The following is a 22,677-nucleotide window of genomic DNA, read 5'->3' as shown; positions in this document are numbered from 1 at the left end:
CCAATGTAAGGAGCATTCTTCTCACTGACCACCAATGTAAGGAGCATTCTTCTCACTGACCACCAATGTAAGGAGCATTCTTCTCACTGACCACCAATGTAAGGAGCATTCTTCCCACTGACCCCCAATGTAAAGAGTCTTTGTGTTCCTTTCAAGAGCCTTGAGCTGTGATGGAAGCAGTGGGCTGGCTTTTGGTAGGAGATAGGCAAATATTAAAATGCCTTGATAGAGGTGGATCTCAGTCTGGATGAGTGGGCGTTCCTAGGAAAGCTGTATTTGCAGTGCAGACCTCCCTAGGTAACGCCCACGTGTCATGCTGAGCCTCCATGATTGAATGAACTGAAATCCAATGAAAGGGGCGGACCAGGCACAATCAGGCTGGGGAAGAAAGAACCGGCTAATGGTGGATGTCCTCTGGCCAGGAAATGAGGCGGGCTCTATCTGACTTGCAGCTTCTAATGGACATTGTGACAAGCACACAGTGTGCAGTGAAATCACAGTAAGACATTTCAGTTCAGTAGAGGAGCCGGTACAAGCGTGCAAGCCTGAAGGGAAGGCCGGAGTTCACATTTAATAGTTCAGGTCAATTTCGGGGTAGGTCATTATGAACATAGAATTATGTGGACCACTGATGGCAATGAGGTAGCTTTGCCACATGGTTGTCAGACTTCTGCAGTGAGGACTAAATCTGATCCAAAAACAGGATTTCATTTTTGTATTTCTTTTCTTTTAGCAGAAAAAAAAAGAAACGTCCTTATACCATGTTCATGTATGGACAGAAACCTATAATATTATCAAAACAGCTCTCTTCACGATATCACAAATATTAGTCTTATTGTTATAGAGCCCGCTGTGTGGACTCTTTGTGTAGCTAAGCCGGCTCACTCTTACCTCGGGCGTCCGTAAGCCCGACGAGAGCTGCGAATGGCGGAGCCAGCTTTCCTCTCTACATTTCCAGTAAGTGTATTTTAGAAAGCGCAGTGCGTCTGCCATCTGCAGAGGTCACTTCGTCTGATCTCAGAAGAGCAATGCTCTAGATACACATGAAACGCTCAAGCTGTTAACTCAAAATAAACTTTATGATGACAGACCCTATTTTCTTGATTGATATATATATTTTTTTATTATTTTAAAGTAAATTCCACCTTTTGCAAAAAAATGAATAAACGCAGCCACTTCGATGAAAGAACCAAATGTGCATCAATGGAGCCCGCAAAGCATTGCAACTGCGATCAGTGGATGGCGGGTACAATGCTGTGGCTCCTGGGTACCAGGGTACGGACTTGACACTGAACTCAGGAGTTCAACCTTAAAAAATGTTTCTAGCACCCCAACTATTAACAAAAATGTATCTTATTTGTGTATCACTCGACAGGACGGGGGCAAAGCTTCGGCGGGATGTGGGGCGGGGCTTTGGCTTGACAGAAGGCACGTCATGTCTTGAAGACAGGGACTGATGTGAATAAATAGTATGTAAAGGGCCTCGTAAATTGTTGGTGCTATATAAATACCTGTAATAAATACATTGTTTTGGCTAAAGAAGGAAGGATTAGGCCAATGTGTGATTATTTTTGGCTGTCTGTGGTCCTGTTGGAGATTTCCCTTCACTTTCTGACACGGAGACGAAACAGGAAGTAAGAGGAAATCTGTGCAAAATGAGAATTCTTCCAGGACAAGTGTCCACGTTTTAAGTTTTGGTGTCCCATCATTTCTATCTCCATGACAGTGGTCAACAGGATAAATAGAGACGGTGACTCTACCCAACCAAGACATAAACAGCAATGAAAACTTGATAGGGATCCTAATCCTGTCCTACTCTATACATTCTCTTTACTTAACCAGCATATTATTGAATTTTGTTAGGAGGCTTCTACAAATATGCGGAGAACATGCAAATTCCGTGCAGATATTGTCCTGGGTGTGTTTAGTAATGTTTTTTTTTTTCTAGTTATTAATTTGTGGTATAGTCTTTCAGTGCATTTTGTTTTGTCTTTCTAAGAGTGCAGAGTTTCATAGACCGAGAGGGACGGAGACCTCGTCTGCTCGTGGCAAAAATGGGGCAGGATGGCCACGACAGAGGAGCAAAGGTTATTGCCACAGGGTTTGCTGACCTTGGATTCGATGTGGACATTGGACCCCTTTTCCAGGTAAGGCAAGGGCGTAATTGAAGCTTATTATGTACTGTATATGCCTTAGTGCAGGGGTAGGCAACCTCGGCACCCCAGTTTTGGTGAAACTGCAAATCCAGTCATGCCTCTGCCTCTGGGAGTCATGCCTGTGGTTGCCTGGATCCTTCAGCGCCTCATGGGACTTATAGTTCTACAACAGCTGGAGTGCCAAGGTTGCCTACCCCTTTCTCCAGATTGTTGAACTGCTCATGATATCTAATAAACTTTGCATCTGCACTTGAGCAGAAAGTTCATTGGATTCCTCTGCGTGTTCTGCAATGCATTGTAACATCTCAGTTTGCATATAAAAGAAGTACCAGATTTAGTTTATTCTTCACAATCATTGTTTGAAGTGACAATTGACTGATGAAGTAGGGAGGGGGGATATATTATGCAGCAAGTGAACATTTTGTCCCTAGAGTTGATGTTTTGGAAGCAGAAAGAATGGACAAGTGTAAGGATTTGAGGGACTATGACGAGGGCCAAATAGTGATAGCTAGACGACTGGGTCAGAGCAACTCCAAAACTGCAGCTCCTGTGGGATGTTCCCAGTCTGCAGTGGTCAGGGCCGACCAAAAGTGGTCCAAGGAAGGAAAACCGGTTATCTGGTGACGGTCACGGGCGGCCAAGGCTCACTGATGCATGTGGGGAGCAAAGGAGGCCCCGCCTTTAATTTACAAAGCTTAAAGGAGAACTATGAGGTGAGTGCTTTTCACTCGCCTCATAGTTCTAGCCGACCTGTGACAATGAGACTGTCACAGGTCAGCTCAGGAGATGGGGATGTGAATGAACACATACCGGCGTTCGCTCACCTCTCGATCCTGTCATGGCTCTCTGCCGTGACAGGGGAGGGGCTGGATTCCCCCCTCCCCGCTCCGATCCGCCAGCGCTGACTGGCGGAACGGACGGGGGAGGTGGCGGGTACAGCTGGCTCTGCCTCTAGATAGGCAGAGCCAGCTGTCAGTCACGCAGCTGGGCGGATCCCGGCACAATTGTCGCGATCCGCTTCAGCTGCGGCGTCTTAGTATACCGCAAGCTACAGCTCGCGGTATACTGAGCCTAGGGTGACGGGAGGACGCTAGTTTGTGTCCTCCCGTTACCCTAAGGAGAACTATGGGAAAAAGACTTAACCCCATAGTTCTCCTTTAAAGCTGTTAAAGCATTTGCAACTGATGACTTGGTGCCAGATACCACAGCATATCTTCAGAGGCCTAGTGGAGTCCATGGCTGGACGGGTCAGGGCTGTTTTTGTGCCAAAAGGGGGACCTACTCAGTATTAGACGGGTAGTCATAATGTTATGGCTGATCAGTGTATACTTGAGGAGTACACAACCCAGAACAAGGAGTACACAACCAGATGCTCTGCCCACATCCCAGAACATTGGAGAGAAGAGGAGAGCACTGGAAGCCTTCCGGAGCGAGGAATGAGGTAAGACTTAAAGGCTGAGTTTACCTTTCTGACCGTGTTTCACGTCCCTTCTATATTCAGCAGCTGTGGTCGAGGGACTTTTAGTACTTCATGGAGTACGAGTCTGGTGACATCACCGCACTTGTATTCCATTAATTCTTCCTCCTGTCCATGTTACTGAATGTCTCTACCTCGCTACGGACGGGAATGGGAGAGAGAATCTGCAGGAGGCAGAGCACTGCACCTTCCGTCCACTGATCACAATTGCAATGCTTTACTGGCTGCAATGCAAAATAATAAAGAATACACATTTTAACTCGTCACGTACAGTGTACGTGACGAGTCATTTGGTCCCTTTGTGGCTGGACGTACAGTGTACGTCTCCCGTCACGAAGGGGTTAAAGTGGACCTTTAATGAGCATCTAACCCTTGCAGTGTGGGGGGGGGAATGCCTCCACTGTAAGAGTATTACTTCATAAAGCTAAACTTCGCAATGTTTTATTAAAGAATCAGGCATCTGAAAAGACAAGACTGGGAAAACTGCACACTTCAAGCCTGCTTCTGTCCATTCTACAATATACAAGCCTTCTTTCCACTTCCTGGCTGTCAGTCTATCAGCAGGATGATCCAGATGGAAAGGTTCACAGGAAGGCCACTTGCTCTGCCTTAAGCAGCTCCCAGAGGTGTCAAACACACATTTGTACTCGGCTACAATGTGATGATTGCCTCTTTACAGGTCATAACAGCAACCTGTGAATGTGGGAGAACATCGCCTGTCACTGTGTTTCAAAAGCTGCCAAACTAATTAACACAGACAGTTCTTTTTTTTTTTCATAATACATGATGTGGATTCTTTGTATAGACATGGAAATATGAGATATCTGGGGGTTTTACACCTGCCGCCCAAAATAAGAGTGATGAACGAGCGAATGAACTCCACACTCAAGCACATAGGAGGGTTGGCAGAGGATGATGGAACTTTATTTGCTGTTGGACAGCATGGAATTTGGAGGTTGCAAAAACTTATTTGTGGGCACCTCACCATCACACATACAACTATATGGCCAAGAGTTGGGTGACATTTGACCATCACACATACAACTATATGACCAAAAGTATGTGGGCACCTCACCATCACACATTCACACACACAACTATATGGCCAAAAGTGTGTTGACACCTCACCATCACATATATAACTCTATTGCCAAAAGTATGTGGACACTTCACCATCACTCAAACAATTTCAAGGCCTAAAGTATGTTGACATCTGACCATCACAAATACAACTATATGACCAAAAGTATGTGGACAGCCCTCCAAATCGTTGGGTTCAAGTGTCTCTAGAGAAGGGTTCTGTTAATGCTACATCATACACAGACATTTTATAAAATTGAGAGCTTTCAAACTTGTGGTAACAGTTTAGAGAAGGCCCTTTTCTGTCCCAGCATAATTGTTCCCTGTGTACAAAATAGGTATGCCTCGATACTGGTTTTTCGGCATGAGTCCCGGTATTTTTTTACGGTACTCGCCGATACCGCATACCGATACCACAGTCCCATTAAGGAATCCGGGCGACCTGTAATGACTCGCCGCACAGCTTCCTGATTACCCGGGACGCCGTCTCAAGGCTCCCTCTTCACCATGTGACGAGGGAACATGGACTAAGTTTTCTGCCCAATCAGGAAGTTGGGGGGCGACTAATGACTCCCCGTCTGGCTTCCTGGTTGGCCAGCTTCCCGACCATTCAGGAAGCCAGGAGGCGAGTCATTACATGCTGCCCTGCTTTCCTGATTGGTCAGGAAGCCATCTCCTTGCTCCCTCATCACCAAGTGATGAGGGAGCATTGAGCCGGCTTCCCGGCCAATCAGAAAGTCTGGGGGCCAGTCATTACCCACCCCCCGGCTTCCTGATTGGGCGGGAAGCTAGCTCCATGATCCCTGGTGACGGGGGAGCATGGAGCCGGCTTCCAGGCCAATCAGGAAGCCGGGCAGCATGTAGTGACTCACCACCCGGCTTCCTGATACTGGAAGTTCTGGTATCTGGAGCAAAATCCCAAAGATACACCAAAATCTTGTGGAAAGCCTTCCCAGAAGAGTGGGGGTTGCTATAGGCAGCACTATGTTAATGCCCTTAGCTTTGGAACAGGATATCAAACAAACTCATATACACTATATTGCCAAAAGTATTGGAACACCCCTCCAAATGTTTGAGCGAGTTTGGGGTGGAGGAACTTGACTGGCCTGCACAGAGTCCTGACCTCAACCCGCGGAGACTGCAAGGCCTACCTTCTCGTCCAACATCAGTACCTGACCTCACAAATGCGCTTCTGGAAGAATGGTTAAACATTCCCATAGACACACTCCTAAACCTTGTGGACGCCTTCCCAGAAGAGTTGAAGCTGTTATAGCTGCAAAGGGCGGAGCCAACTCAATATTGAACCCTTCGAACTAAGACTGGGATGCCATTAAAGTTCATGTGCGTGTAAAGGCCGGCGTCCCAATAATTTTGGCATTATAGTGTATGTGTCTACAAAGTGGTGCTGGTCAGGTGTCCACAAACTCTTGGACAAATAGTGTATAAAGAGAAATAAAGGTGTCTGTGTTGTCTTTACCATCCAGTCATATATTTGCCCTTGGGTTGCTACTTGGAAATTTGACAGCTGGGGTCTGAGTGGATGTTAAGGCCACCTTCTGCTCTCCCCCAATTATTGTGTGACTGGATGAAATTTTTGAAGAGAATCGATTATTTTGCCATGGTCTTCTACAGGTGTGACCACATAGGGTCTAGACTGAATGCTAGATTTGTCAGCTATGTTCAGTGTAACACTTCAAGGTATGTATTACCCCTTACAGAGATCACACTATTACCCCTGACAATGCTTTTATCTGCGGCAAACGGCGTCCACAAGGTGTTTGGGTAGAATGCGGAAGCTTTATCACCACAGTTTGGGGTCTATTTATAAACAATTTGCAGGGTGAATATCTGTGTATGTTCTTTGCATGGGAATAATGGCAAAAACAAATGTTCTAAATATATTTTATTTTCTGATTGAATGTATTGTTATGTAATATCGCATTATGGCCACTAGGAGCAGCAGAGGAGCATTGGAAATCTGTATTTATTTCCTCTGCTCCTCAGATCCGTCTAGTGGCCATAATGCATAATGGACGGAACAGACAGGGAGACTTTTAGAGGTAGATATTGTTATTTTACAGTATTATCGTCTGCAGAACATCTGCTATAGGCAATAACTTATATTGCTACATAACATTGATTTTTTTAAATATAGCCTACAGTTCTACTTTAAGGTAATTTTAGCTTTCTGATTTTGGTTCCATTGCGGGTTTTTTACCAAATAGTATTAATAGCTCAGCGATTGGTTGTAATTGCCGCCCGAAGTTGCTGTTTTTGCGTAGGAGAGTACAATTGCTATTTATTATTCATTATAACTGCAGCAAACAAAACAAATACTGTGCAGTTTAAAAAACGTTTTCCATTCTCTTCTTTGTGTCATCAGCACAATTGTTTCATATATTCAGAAGCCAAGTATTGTCCCCGACTACCCTCTGAGTCATATTTATTCAGAATTTACTATATCCCGATCCCACGTTTGTATTTTGTCTTCCCGCTCCTGCATTGTGACCATCACTAATATTACAGAGTGAAATGTAGGTGGGTATTTTTTTTAAAGAATCAGATCTGGAATTTAAAAGAGAACTATGGGGTAAGTGTTTTTCCCCATAGTTCTCTTAAGGGTCACAGGAGGACATATACTAGCATCCTCCCGTGACCCAAAGCTCAGTGTATAGCGAGCTACAGCTCGCTATACACTGAGAGCACCGCAGCCGGGACGGATCCCAACAATACTGTAATGATCCACCCAGCTGCGTGAGTGACAGCTGGCTCTGCCTATCTAGAGGCAGAGCCAGCTGTACCCGCCCCCTTCCCCGTCCGTTCCTCCAGTCAGCGCTGGAGGATCGGAGAGCAGAGGGGGGAATCCCTGCAGGGAACGGTGACTGACAGTCACGGCTCTCTGCAGGGAGATGATCGAGAAGTGAACGAGCGACGGTATGTGTTCGCTCACTTCCCGATCTATTGAGCCGACCTGTGACAGTTTCATTGTCGCACATCGGCTCGAACTATTAGGTGAGTGATTTTCACTCACCTCATAGTTCTCCTTTTTAAAGTGTAATTCCAGCCCAATTTTGTATTTAGTTTTGGATTCATTGGGGGAGCGTTAGAACTCTGACAGGTTTTTATGAATATGTGCAGGAAAGGGGTATGACTCCAGTCTGTATGTGCACCAGAGGAAGCGGAAGAGTTTGATTTGAGGAAAAATGTGCAATAGAGGAGTGGGAGGGTATGACAACCAGCAGAACAGTTCCTCCTTTAACTCACAAATAGGGATGCACCGATATCGGTTTTTCGGTATCTAGTACGAGTACAAATATTTATTTTTTCGGGACTCTCTGATACTAAATACAGATAAAGTAATGTCCATGTTGAACAGAAGCTGCACGCCACACCCATTTTTACACCTTCCTCTCCCATACAGCCTAGATTTAGTCATACAAACACCCGGAAAGCTCTGAACAACACAAAACCACTCATCCCCAACCCCATAGGAGAGCGCTGTTATCCAGGACTTGAATCCTTAACTTTTTCCTACAGATAAAGTAAATCCCATTAAGGAAGCCAGGCGGCGTGTAATGACTCGCCATGGGGTTTCCTGATTAGCAGTGAAGCCGTCTCCATGCTCCCTCATCACCAGGTGACAAGGGAGCATGGAGCCGGCTTTGTGGCCAATCAGAAAACCAGGGGGGTTAATGACTGGCCGCCTGGCTTCCAGGCAGCGAGTCATTACACAGCGCCCGGCTTCCTGATTGGCTGGAACGCCGGCTCAATGCTTCCTCGTCACCAGGTGACGAGGGAGCAGGAAGCCGGGGGGCAGGTGATGACTCGCCGCCCGGCTTCCTAATTGGCCAGGTTCCCGACCAATCAGGAAGCTGGGTGGCGAGTCATTACACAAATTGTGGTTACTGACTTGACATGAAAAACAGTTTATTCTGGGACAGTGGCGGTGGTGGGGAGTGTGTCAGTAGTACTGTGGTTGGTTTAACTGCTCTCACACTTCCCACCACCTACACTTAGCTGGTTCACAGACTGTGAAGTTGGTGAGCAGAACCCAGAATGAAACAGGAGGGGTGTGTCCATGGAACTGGGGCAATGAAGGTTGAAATAAAGTTACCAAAAATGAAGCTAGTTATTAGCAAGGACCGTGTCATGGAGTCCAGGAACAGTGGAGGTTTTGCTGGGCACATGGGAGATGGGGAAGAGCTTTGTTGGCAAGGAATGTTTTCTGTTCTAGTACGACTGGTAAAACCATGTCTCTAGGCAGAGGCAGAGTTTGATGGAACTTGAGTGTCCGTCACTGAGCCCCGACCTCAACCCTACTGAACACCTTAAGGGTGAATTGGAACACTGATTAATTGTGAGCCTGATCTTCTTCCCACATCAGTACCTGACCTCAGAAATGTTCTTTTGGCTAAGTGGGCATGCAAACATTTGCACGGGCACCCTCCAGAATCTTCTGGAATGCCTTCCCAGAAGAGTTTACCATCACACCTATAAGATCTTCTTGGAGATACCATTTAAAAACCATGGGCATTAATAGAGTTGGCTGTTATAGCCACAAAGAGGGGAAAACTCCATATTAATGGCCATGGTTTGTCCAACAAGCTTGTATAGTTGTAATGATCAAGTGTGATGGTCATGGTTTTGGAATGAGGTGTCCAACAAACTCATATAGGTGTCAAGGTCATGGTTTTGAAATGGGAGGTCCAAAAAACGTATATGTGTGTGATGGATCATGATTTTGGAATGGGATGTCCAGCAAGCTCATATAGGTGTGATGGTCATGGTTATGAAATAGTATGTTCAGCAAGCTGATATAGGTGTGATGGTCATGGTTTTGAAATGGGATGTCCAGCAAGCTCATATAGGTGTGATGGTCATGGTTATGAAATAGTATGTTCAGCAAGCTGATATAGGTGTGATGGTCATGGTTTTGAAATGGGATGTCCAACAAGCTCATATAGGTGTGATGGTCATGGTTTTGGAATGATATGTCCAACAAGCTCATATAGGTGTAATGCTCATGGTTTTGGAATAGTATGTTCAACAAGCTCATATAGGTGTGACGACCATAGTTTTGGAATGGGATGGCCAACAATCTCGTATACAGTAGATGACCATGGTTTTGGAATGGGATGTCCAACAAAGCTATATAGGTGTGATGGTCAGGTGTCCTCAAACCTTTGGCCATGTAGTGTACATTCAGCTTGAAATGAATTGGCTTTTTCTAGCCCTTCTGATCGCCTTCATCTTCGATTCAATGCTGTGAAATCTGCCAAAGTGATCAATTTTGACAGATTTGATATTTGCTAAATTCCATCAAAATTTCAAAACTGTCATTTTACCAGGAGATCAGGTTGGTTTTTGAAGGTGCATCAAGAGAAAAACTGATTACATTTGGCAAGAATCCCATAAAAGGATTAGAAGATTACAGAATTAAATTGTAAAGTTACAAACTACTTCTGAAGGTTTGAAGAAACTTTCGGCTAAACGAATCTCATGATTAAAAAAAAAAAACATTCATAACACAAATGCATTTTTGCAAAGTGTTAGTCAATCGTTTGTAAATGTGAAAATAACCGTGCACTTAAAAATTGCTTACAGTTTATTAAGCACTCAGCGGCCAGTTGACAGCACAGCTGAGGGAATGGACTTGTGTGATTTGGCCCTGTCATTATTTTTATAGTCTGATGAAGAAAATGGTGTTAACATCTCTAGAAACAGCTGCTGAAAATGTTGGCCTTAAAGGGGAACTGAAGCCAAAATGTTTTCTCTTTTTTTGTTTTGGAGAGAGTGGAGAGGGATTAGAACACCCAGGGCCGGATTTCTCACAAGGCCAACCAAGGCCCAGCCTCGCGGCAGCAGGAAGTAGAGGGGCGGGAGGGGTGTGGAATTCCTATCTCCCAATGCCCGGGACATGCAGTTCCAGGAGCCGGGTGGGTAGGTGTTTTCTACATTTAGCCCTGCTTTGGGCAAGCAGAGCTAAATGTACAGCAGGGAAGCCGCCGCTTGTTTGGTACAACTGATCCCGGCGATGTCATCGAGATCACTTGTATTGCAGCCTGCAGGTCTGCCATTCTCGATGTGGGGTGGAGGGGGTTTATCGGCTAAGGGGGCGCATTGAGGAACCTGGCCTTGGGGCAGCAGAGAGAGTAAATCTGGCTCTGGGAACACCCGTCATGTTTTTATTGCTGTCTGTGTCCCTGTTGGGGAGATTCACCCCCTCTGTTCTTCCTGGTGATGGTTATCACTGAAAGTGAAAGAAAATTCCATATTTTGGGGTGTCACCAGAACAGGAATAGATGGGAAATCTTCCAACGGGGACACTGGTTCTGGTGACCCACCAGGCATTTCCTTTTCATTGGAGGGATTTCCTCTCACCTCCTGTTGTGGCTATTAAACAGGAAGTCAAGGGAAATCTCACCAATGGGACGCAGATGACCTAAAAAGCTGAATAGTCCTCCCATACTCTATCCAAAACGAAAAAAAAAAAAGTTTGTGCTTTGGTTAAAGTCGAACTCCAGGTCATTTTTCTTTTTTCAATATGGGCCCCCAGACAGGGCAACACATAGAAAGCAGCTCAGGGTGCAATACAGTACTTGCTTTAAATCTGGAGTTCTCCCCCCTCAGTACTTCCATTACTCCACGTCTTCCGGGTTGACTGACAGGCAGCATCTCATTTTCTGTTGTGTCTATAGGACAGGAAGTGGAGGGGGAAATATCCCGAATGAAATACAGATGGCTAAAGGTAACCTGACATGGGGTTTTAACATGTTCCTAATATATCCAAAATGAATTTTTAAACATTTGGATTTAGATATATAATCATAAAAAAAGAAGTGTTTTACATGCACTCTAAGGGCCCTGACTAGGATTGAAAAATGAAGCATCTTAGTACCAGATGGGCCCTCACAATCCCTTTTCATACTATAGCAGGGTTCCGTTTCCATTGTTTACAGTACCCATCAGATTGAATTTCACCCATTCAAATACTTCTTCTGAACCATTGTGTTTTATGGTCATCCTGCAGGACAAGAGGTCAACAACAGGTGGAGCTGCAAGGGGAACAATGATGGTGAACTGCCCTGGGGTCAGGGCTGGCTTTCCCACAAGGCCAACCAAGGCCCGGCCTTGGGGCAACCGGAGGGAGTAGAGGGGCAGCTAGGGTGTGGAATTCCTATCTCCCGATGCCCGGGACATGCAGTGCCAAGGCAGGTAGTTGTTTTCTACATTTAGCCCTGCTTTGGGGAAACAGAGCTATATGTACAGCTGGGAAGCCACCTCTTGTTTTGTATGCAGCCTGCAGGTCTGCTATTCTCTATGGGGGGGCCTTTTTGGCAGGTAGGGGGTTGCATTGAGGAACCTGACCTTGGGGCAGCAGAGAGTAAATCCGGCCCTGCCTGGGGGTGCCATTGCTGACTTTTTTCTTTGGGCTTTAAAGTAGGATCAAAATGAAAAAGAAAGCCTTTGGTAGCAGGAAGAGACCTACTCTGTCTGTTAGGTGATAAGTGCTTCTTACCTGTCTGCTAGTAAACTGCTGTAGATTGTACAGTGAGCTCCCCATTTGCAGCTCCGTATACAATCTTAGCATGCGTTGGTGCCAAGATGAATTAATGAACCCTGGGCAAACAAAAAACTTACTCTTGCATTGAGGCTACCTGTTACGTACCGTGGTGCGGGCCCAAAGTGATAAGGAGGACCTCCCTTGCGGTTCCGTCTGGGGACCCCTGAAAGTGCAACAGGGGGCACAGGCAAGAGCAGCACGGGTGCCGGTATGGAATCTTGGATGCCTGCTGAGCGGGGTGTAGCACTGTAGAATAACAGAATGGTCAGGAGTAAGCTGGGTTAGCAGCCAAGGAGGAAATCCCAGTAGCCAAGCAGGATCCAGCGAGTGGTCAGAGACAAGCCAGGGTCAGGAGCCAGAGCAGGGAAGTATAGCCAAGTCAGGATCCAGAGAATGGTCAAGGACAAGCCAGGGTCAAAAGCCAGAGAGGTAAACTAAGAGCAAGAGCAGGATCCAGAGAATGGTCAGGTACAAGACAGGGTCAATACAATACAGAACACAGCAGGGAACAGAGTAAACCTGATAGCACACAGGCTGAAGAGCACTCAGCAATGACTGGGAGTGCTGAGTCTCCTTTTATAGCCCTAGTGACATCACTGGGCGGCGTCCGGACGCACAGGGGCGTGTCCCGCCGGCCCGTCGTGTCACAGGTGGGCGTGCCCCGCCGGGCCGCCTCGTCACTGGTGGGCGTGCCCCGCCGGGCCGCCTCGTCACTGGGCGCCGCGTCCCTGCATCAGACGGGCCAGCCAGGACCGGACCGCGGCCCGAGTCCCGACACTACCCCAGCACTGCCAGGGTTAAGTGCTTGTTTTTTCACTGGGTCTCAGATAACACTGTATTACTCACCTGACCCTTGATCCTGCAGGGCTGCAAAGCCACCATGGTCATTTTATGGGGCTCTGCGCCTCCCCACACCCGCTGTGGTTTTCCAGGCTCCTTTGGGGAGGGGCCCAAGACCACGGCAAAAAGTATCAGGATGGCGAGCGGGAGCAGACCAGGGAACCCCTATTTTTTTTTATCTGTTCTGTGATCAATAAAGCCGGAAACGCTGTGCTCTCCACAATTCCTGCTTGGGAGCTCTGTGTCAGGATCAAGAGCACCTCCAGGTGGCGCTGGAGCCAGTAGGTGCAGCTCCTGTGCTCGCCTGCAGGTTTCTCCCAGCTGCCAGCGATTATCCACCATCTGGTGCTTCCTGGGAGGGTACTTAATCCCTCCCTGCAGTCAGGACTGTGGCTCAGTATCCTGTCGCCTTTCCCTGTTGCCAGTTCCTGTGAATCCTGAGTCCCGGTCCCGAGTCCTGTTACCTGCTTTCCGGTCCCGAGTCCTGTTACCTGCTTCCGGTCCCGAGTCCTGTTACCTGCTTCCGGTCCCGAGTCCTATTACCTGCTTCCGGTCCCGAGTCCTGTTACCTGCTTCCGGTCCCGAGTCCTGTTACCTACTTGTACCCTGACATTTGTCCCTTAGCTCCCCTGGTCTTGCCATGCTCCCCAGGTTTACCTGGCTTATATATCCTGGGTGTGCATACAGCTATTTTCTCCTGGTTTGGATATTTGCTCCTGTTATCCTTTGTGTGTGTTTATATTTAGTTGGTGTCACTTTACTTATTCTTGCTTGCTTATGGGTGGCTGTGGGGTTGTTGTGTTTGTTTTGCTGTTTACTCTAAATTGTATACAACTCATTGATCTTGTCTAGTGTGGTCATACTAATTTGGTCTTCCTGCGTGGGTACCTGCATGCGGTGTGGGGACACCCGCGCACGGTACCCTGACACTCTGCTTTCAGAAAATATATCATTGCTTGGTGGTTCTAAAGTCATTTTTCACTCCAAAAATTCAGATTTGTGTCTATCTGAAAAATGTAAAAATGACTAAAGTTGTTCAAATTGTAACTGTAACTAAAGTTCCATTTAACTGTCAGACATTAGTAAGAAGTTTCCTTCTGTCTTTTCTTCGCTGCCAACAGCCATCACATATAACAAGAGATTACAATTTCCTCCTCGTCCTCACAGCCCATTGAAGCCGTTTGATTGCTCTTTAGAAGTCAGCGGCTTGGTGGACACCTGTGAGGTCCGCACATGTTCCGAGCGAAGAGCCCATACCGTTCTCCTTAATCAGCGATTTCTTATTTCTTCCTCCATGTTAGACTCCACGTGAGGTCGCCCAGCAGGCCGTGGACGCAGATGTGCACTGCGTGGGGGTGAGCACGCTGGCCGCGGGTCATAAAACGCTCGTTCCTGAACTCATCAAAGAGCTGAGCGCCTTAGGACGGCCAGATATTCTGGTTATCTGCGGAGGAGTCATCCCGCCACAGGTAATTTTTGTTTTTATAGTCAATACAGCTAATTTTTACTTATCAATTAATCAGAGCAAAGGGGATTTGGTTGTTAATTTGATTAAATTAGTATTATATAAAACAATCCCAGACAAACTTCTAGGCAACCGCAAGCCATTGCTTCTGAAAAGTTGCATTCTATAGATTTTGGATTGGTCCATATCTTGCCAATTTCTTTTCGTTTTGGATTCTATTGTCACTATCTGCAAGGAGTTTGCATGCTCTCCCTGTGCTTGCGGGTTTCGACCGGGTACTCTGGTTTTCTCCCACAAACCAAAGATGTGCTGGTAGGTTAATTGGCTCCTCTCTAAGTTGGCCCTCTATTAGAGGTGCACCGACATGCGAATATTTTAAAACCGAAGCAAAAAAATTGTCAGGCCGAAACCGATACCAAAAATGTTTTTTATTTAAATTTTTTCAAAAAGTTTTTATATTTTATTTATTTTTTATAAACTTCTTTTTTATTTTTTTTATATTTATTTTGATTTATTAATTCATTTTTTATTAAATATTTTTATTTTATACTTTACTTTTAGGGGCTCCGGGGAAATATTAGAGGTCTAAACAGACCCCTGATATTTCCCTTTTAACATAGAAAAAAAGGCAGCCCCTCTTATCAATGGACAGGAATCCTCTATACTGAATGTTCCTGTTCATTGATAACATGAGGACAGAGTGTATTTACTATAACTACAACTATGAATGGACAGGAGGTGATGCATATCTCTTCCCATTCATAATTGGGGATATAGTTAATATACCATGTCCTCCAATTATTTACAAACACTCAGCGATCACTGATCCCTGAGTGTTTGCATTTGCTCTCCTCTATGACACGCTGTCACAGGAGGTTGAGCGAGCGGTGCACGGAGGAGAGCTCCGCCTCCTGTGACAGCGCGGCCTGTCTCCGCCCCCACACCGCTCTGCCGGACTGTGATAGGCGGCTGAGCGGTGTGGGAGGAGAGACACCAGCCGCTCACAGCGCTCTCGTCCTGCATCGCTCAGCCGGCTGTCACTTTCCTCCCCGCTGGGACACAGAGCAGCGCCCAGCGGGGAGGAGAGAAAGAATGGATGCGCCGCATTTTCGGCCGATATGTTTCGGCGGCTGATATATCGGTGCATCCTTACCCTCTATGTATGCATGTGAGATAGGGACCTTAGATTGTAAGCTCCTTGAGGGTAGGGACTGATGTGAGTGTACATGTAAAGTGCTGCGTAAATTGTCGGCGCTCTATAGATACCTGTAATAAATAGTTAGGTTTCTCTATCTGTACCCATGTTGGGACGATTGATAGAGGTTCTACCTCTACCTGATTCTATCCAAAGCTTAGGAAAAAGTTATAGCTAGTAGTCACGTTCAACTGGACTTGTTCTGTAATGGTGTAGATGTTCCAGGCTGTTCCACTAGCTGTGATGCTACCGTGCTCGCGCCTACGTTCGTAGTACTGTACCTCCTGTACATTACAGGAAGTTGTTAGACGTACAGCCGAGGAGTGCCCGCCTCTACTTCCGGGTCTGATACTGTACGTTACAGGTAGCACAGACACCATAACCCAATCACCATGAGATGTGTCAAGGCAGATGTTGATTGTCCAAGAACAGGATGAGAGGTGTGAAAGTTGTGGAACTGCTGTTACATAATCCCATCCTTGGTGCCATGAAGTCTGCATAGGTGTTTATCCTTTGATTCATATGGCTGAACCAGTGAATTGTTAATCAAATGGGGAGCAATGGAGTGACTTGCCTTGCTGTGCCATGTGTTTGTGAAGACGCATACAGCTTACTAGCAGACACAAGGTTGGCTCCATAGGACCCTGCAAGGGCAAGACGTCACCCTAAGGACCCATTCACACCACATCCAGATCACTTCCAGACCAGATTGTTTCCGGACCCAAAATGCATCCTAATGCATCCCAATGCTATTTCTGGCCTCTGTTCACACCAGCGCAGCCTGTTCCAGACCAGACCAGAAAAATACTGCTTGTCTCACTTGTTATATCCTGTCTTTACTATTGCAACTCCCTCCTCATTGGCCGACCTCTACTCAGGCTATCACCCCTTCAGTCTATCATGAATGCAGCTGCTAGACTCATTCACCTAACCAACCGCTCAGTGTCTGCATCTGCCAATCCCTGCACTGGCTTCCACTCGCCCAAAGGATAAAATTCAAAATATTAACAACCTCATACAAAGCCGTCCACAACTCTGCTCCCGGCTATATCTCCAACCTTGTCTCTAAGTATCACCCTAACCGTCCCCTCCGCTCTTCCAAAGACCTCCTGCTTTCCAGCTCCCTCATCAACTCCTCCCATGCTCGCCTCCAGGACTTCACTAGAGTACCCCAACCTGTCCGTCTATCTCCCACTCTGACTGCCTTTAGGCGATCCCTTAAAGGAGAACTATGGGGTTAGGGCTTTCCCCCATAGTTCTATTAAGGGTCATGGGAGGGGACACACTAGCGTCCTCCCGTCACCCAGAGCTCAGTATACCGCGAGCTACAGCTGGCGGTATACTGAGACGCCGCAGCCGGAACGGATCCCGACAATTCTGTCTGCATCCACCCAGCTGCGTGATTGACAGCTGGCTCTGCCTATCTAGAGGCAGAGCCAGCTGTACCTGCCCCCTCCCCCGTCCGTTCCACCAGTCAGCGCTGGAGGAACAGAGAGAAGGGAGGGAGGGAATCCCTGCAGGGAGCCGTGAGTGACAGTCACAGCTCTCTGCAGGGATAGATCGAGAAGTGAGCGAGCGCCGGTATGTGTTCGCTCACTTCCCGATCTACTGAGCCGACCTGTGACAGTCTCATTGTCACAGGTCGGCTCAGATTATGAGGCTGAGTGAAAATCACTCACCTCATAGTTCTCCTTTAAGACTCATCTCTTCAAAGAAGCCTATCCCACCTCAACCTGACCACTGAACTATCACATTCTCAAACAATTCATCCCCACACAGCTACCTCCTCATGTATCACTTCCCCCACCCTTTAGATTGTAAGCCCTCATGGGCAGGGCCCTCCTTACCATCTTGTCTTGAATTGTATTGTAAATGTAATGTCTTCCTTATATTGTAAAGCGCTGCGCAAACTGTTGGCGCTATAAATCCTCTATAATAATAATATAATAATAAGTATAATTAATAATGTGTCATTTTGTCTGGTCTGGAATGCACTGGAACTGCGGGCAAGTTCCCACCATTTTCCGGACCGTATCTGGAACATAATTCATTGAATTTTTGCTTTTTTAGCTTATATGATCTTACATGTGCGTTCCATGCATTTTTGATGTGTTTTTGATACCTTCCAGTGCATTCCAGACCAGACAAATGAGGACAAGCAGTATTTTTCTGGTCTGGTCTGGAACGGAGAGCGCTGGTGAACAGAGGCCAGAAATAGCATAGGGATACATTGGAAAGCATTTTGGGTCTGGAAGTGATCTGGATGTGGTGTGAATGGGCCCTAAAACATGATATTCGGGCCGGTGTTCAGGAAACCAGCTGATTCTGCAGGAAATTAAAACTTTTAAGCATCATACGGCAGCAACCATTATAAGGGATTTAATCAGCATTTAAAATGGCTTAAAACATTTGACTTTAATATCTCTTTAACTGTTTAATTCGATGTATGTCTTCGTATTTGACTTACACATTTTGTATTTTAAAAAAATCAGCAAAATCATTGTAAAATAATAATGAAGAAAATGACTGAAAAACGTAAAAACAGATTTTGAGTAGATTTGGATGTGCGTCCTACAAATGATGAGACAAATACCCTTTCTGGGGGTAGACTCAGACGTTGAGACTGAAGCATACATTTTGCAGGGAATCTTGGCAGGGAAAGGTGTACCTAGGAGTAGCTGGCAGTCCGATGAGGAGATCATACATTGAGAATAGGCAGATGGAAGGTATTAGCTCTTGTAGGGTTTGGTACTCTGCCCGTCTTCCCTGCTGAGGTGTCCACAAGAAAACAGACAAATATTTTATAATACAAATTAGAATACAATCTAACTCTGTGTATGGTTATGTACCGAATACATTTTAGGTGTGATAAAGGTTCGGGGGTGAACCATTTCCTTTAAAGGCCAAGTTTAACTCTCTGACCATGTTTCATGTTATACCCATACTGAGGATGTAACATGAAACATGGTCACACCCCCCACCCCACCACCCCCAATTAACAATCACGGGGTGTACATTTCTTTAATTTGGCGCACCTCTTTTTTTGGCTCCACTCACACAACCACGTCAGCCATTCATAGATCCTAGGGATGCACCGATACTGGTTTTTCGGTATCGAGTACGAGTACAGATATTTATATTTCGGTACTCACCGGTACCGAGTACCGATACTTCCGGTAGCATAGAGCCGGCTTCCTGGGCAATCAGGAAGCCAGGCGGCATGTCATTACCCACTGCCCGGCTTCTTGATTGCCCAGGAAGCCGACTCCATTCTGTTTGGCCGACTGGATGCTGATTGACCGTGAATCCGACTTCCCAGCCAATCGGCATCGAGGCCGGCCAAACAGATCTGACAATATGGTGACATGACCCCCACCCTGCATACACCGCATTCCCCTAACATAGATCCTTAGCAGCATTCATTAACGTACCAGTCCCTCCGCCAGCTGGCAGACATCGTTCTCCGGCATCTGCCGTCTCCTGTGTGTACAGCGCCCACATGATCAGCCCTCAGCCTGCTACTGTGCATGCGCACACTGCCCGGCGCTCGACACTGATTGGCTGGGAAGCTTCCCGGCTCCATGTTTCCTTGCGGCACTGCCGGTCAGAGGAAGTCTCCCTCTGACCGGAAGTTGCCGTATCGGGAAAGGTAATGGAGCATCTGGACGAGAACTCGCCCAAATACTCGGTGTCGGCACTGATACCGATCCTAGTATCAATATCGGTGCATCCCTAATAGATCCTTTTACATGATCTGGAATGGAGAAACCACAAGTCCCATCAACCACCACAGCAGAAGGACTTGCCATTCTCATATTCATATTGGAATGCAGTAATCAAAAGCAAATTGAGACAAATAGACACACAATCATTTCCAGGATAATGCCGCAGAACAGTGGGTACATAGGGGATTTTTCTTTTTTTACTGGTTAGATGAGAGTTCTGGTTAGTTGGATAACAGAGTTTACTGTATATGCTATGTGCTACTTGACCTAAGTTTAGCTTTAGGCCTCATTCACATTGGAAACTGCCAGCACGTACAGCTCCGTGCTGCGTGCACGCCCGCATTGGGCAGCTCCCGGGAAGGACAGGTGCTGTGTGTGATTAGAACGCAGCCCCCGTCTTTCTCTATGGGACTACGCAGCCATACGCCCCCTATGCTCACCGCAAGTGCAGGGTGTACGGGTGTGTGTTTCCTGGCTCGGACGCAGACCGGATCCATCCTTTCAGCATATGAGTACGGACACCTGCACCCGCATGGACGTGCAAGGCGGGAGAGCGTAGGGCAGCGTGCGGCCGCGTATTCCCATAGAGAAGGACAGTGGCTGCGTACTAATCACACACAGCACCTGTCCTTCCCTGGAGCTGCCCAATGCAGGCGGGCACGCAGCACGGAGCTGTACGTGCCTGCCGTTTCTCATGTGAATGAGGCCCTAAAGTTAACTTTCTAACCACGCAAACATTTGCAGGAATTTGGTTGATAAATCAGAACTGTCCGTCCGCCCTTCCCTCTGTCCGTCCGCCCTTCCGTCTGTCCCTTCGTTCCATAATCTTATCCTGTGTTTTGTTTTTTTTTGTCTCCAGGACTATGACTTCTTATATAATGCCGGAGTCTCCAGCGTGTTTGGACCAGGAACCCGAATTCCTAAGGCTTCCGTCCAAGTAATCGATGATATTGAACGAAGCCTGGAGAAACGACAGCAGTCCCTTTAAGGCAACAACCTATGCCCAAGACGTGTCCCGTGGCTCTGCCGTTCAGTGATCAGTGGGTGGAGTCAGTGATCAGTGGGAGGGGATACTGATGACGTGTTGTCGCCCAGAGAGCGTTGTCAACTCTGATTGACCTGTTTCGTGTTTTCTTTCATGCGATCAGCTATTCAGGTTTTAAGAAGTGATGAATGTTGAAAGAAGATTTAAGAGTTTTGTTCAAATGTAATTTAAAATAAAATAACCCTTTTGTAAGTTGATAACGATATATTTTGGGCTTTCACTATATGCAGGCTCGAGTCCAGGTATAGCTACAGAACATTTCTAAACCCAACTCCATTAAAGAGGACCTGTATTGTTGAAGCTGTGACAAAAAGGAAAGAGGGCAAACGACTAATCATCATCATTGTTGGCTGTAATCTTCCTGCAGCTCACCTATTGCTCATTACAGACTTACCATGCCTTGTATTTGCAACATGTTTCTGCTTGGAGGCAGCCATCTTGGTAGAGGCAGGACTTTATTTTCTTATGTCAGATCCACTGAACCCCTCCCCCTGATGAGTGTTGATCTGGTGGCCTGGTGGGGTTACAATCAAGAGGCAGCAAGAGAGGTGCAGAAAGCCCTGATCAACAGAAAGACTGAAGCAGGGAGATCCTTGCACTGCAAGTCCTCAGGTACAGCTTCCTCTCCAGCAAGGAGAACAGTATTCAGCACAGCATTGACCTCACCAAACCTCACTCCAAATCTAGTAATACCAACAGTCAGGGCAGCAGTGCCTTAGATCAGTGTTTCTGAACCTTTTTTCAGTCACAGCACCCTTTAAAATTATGCAAAATCTCAAGGCACCCCAGTCTAAAATGTACAAACATACATTTACGTAAAAATGATGTGTGCCCCCCCTAATCAATGAGATCCTTATGATAGATAGGGGTCTCGTATGTATTTTAAGGCACCACCCCATGCAAGAAAATTAAAGGAAGTTCCCCCTTCTCATTAGAGATCCCCCTTTCACATCAGAGCCACTCTGTCCAATCAAGAGGCCCCCTTCATATCAGAGGTCTACCCTCATATCAGAGTCCTCAGTCCTCATTTATGTCCTATTTGATAATCTTCAGAATCGCGTGGTTGCAGCGCCATGGCAAAGGTCAGGACATGGAGCAGGTCTGGATGGAGGCCGACGTCTTTCCTCTTCTGAATGTTGGGGGAGGCCCTGGATGCAGGCTGCCCTGGATTAGCTTCATGCATGTTTATGGTGCTGGTGGCCAGCTTGCCTGCACCATGGAAATGCATGACCCTGTGAGAAAATTTGAAGGTTTCCCCTGACAAAGCCACAAGGAGCTCTGGGGTGCTGCAGCACCCTGGCTGAGAAAGGCTGCCTTAGATGTACTTACACTACAGATATACAACTATGAGGGTGTAGGCACTGGCCACGCACTCAATTTTTGGGGGAGGAAATCAACGAAGAAGGTAAATTTTCCAGGGTGCTGCTTCGGTACAATTAAAGGAGAACTATGAGGTGAGTGATTTTCACTCAACCTCATAGTTTAAGCCGCCGTGTGACAATGAAACTGTCACAGGTCGGCTCAGTAGATCGGGAAGTGAGCGAACACATACCGCCGCTCGCTCACTTCTCGATCGTGTCCCTGCAGAGAGCCATGACTGTCACTCACTGCTCCCTGCAGGGATTCCCCCTCTCCGATCATCCAGCGCTGACTGGGGGAGGGGGCGGGTACAGCTGGCTCTGCCTCTAGATTGGCAGAGCCAGCTGTCATTCATGCAGCTGGGTGGATCTCAATAGTATTGTCGGGATCCGTCCCGCCTGCGGCGATCTCGGTATACCGCAAGCTGTAGCTCGCAGTATACTGAGCTTTGGGTCACGGGAGGACGCTAGTTTATGTCCTCCCGTGACCATGAGGAGAAGTCCTCCTTTAACCTATCTAGATTTTGCCTATAAGATAGCAGATCTTCACTCTGTAAGTTCAGGTCCACTTTAAGACGTACACGTACAGACCCGATATGTAGAAAGTTATGTCTCTGGAATGCATGTAGAAGAACGAACAATAGAAGCCGGGTTTGTTGATGGATGGCGCCCGGTGACCATTAGAGTATGGCGGCTCGTTAAGGCCATTATCACAGTGCGGGCAGCGCTTGTTCAGTGTTAATGAAACACTCAAGGTAAGAAAAGTGCTTTC

General features: G+C 46.8%; 1 pseudogene; it reads left to right on the top strand.

The window, feature by feature from the left end:
* The window catches only part of LOC108798596, a 52,888-nt pseudogene extending 32,260 nt beyond the window's left edge, over positions 1–20,628 (top strand).
* The last annotated feature ends 2,049 nt before the right edge of the window (positions 20,629–22,677 follow it).

The sequence above is a fragment of the Nanorana parkeri genome, unplaced genomic scaffold (genome assembly GCF_000935625.1).
Source record: "Nanorana parkeri isolate BGI_ZX_2015 unplaced genomic scaffold, ASM93562v1 scaffold1516, whole genome shotgun sequence".
Classification (NCBI taxonomy): domain Eukaryota; kingdom Metazoa; phylum Chordata; class Amphibia; order Anura; family Dicroglossidae; genus Nanorana; species Nanorana parkeri.
Note: the sequence above shows the minus strand (reverse complement) of the source record. Positions and strands in the feature narration are given on the sequence as shown.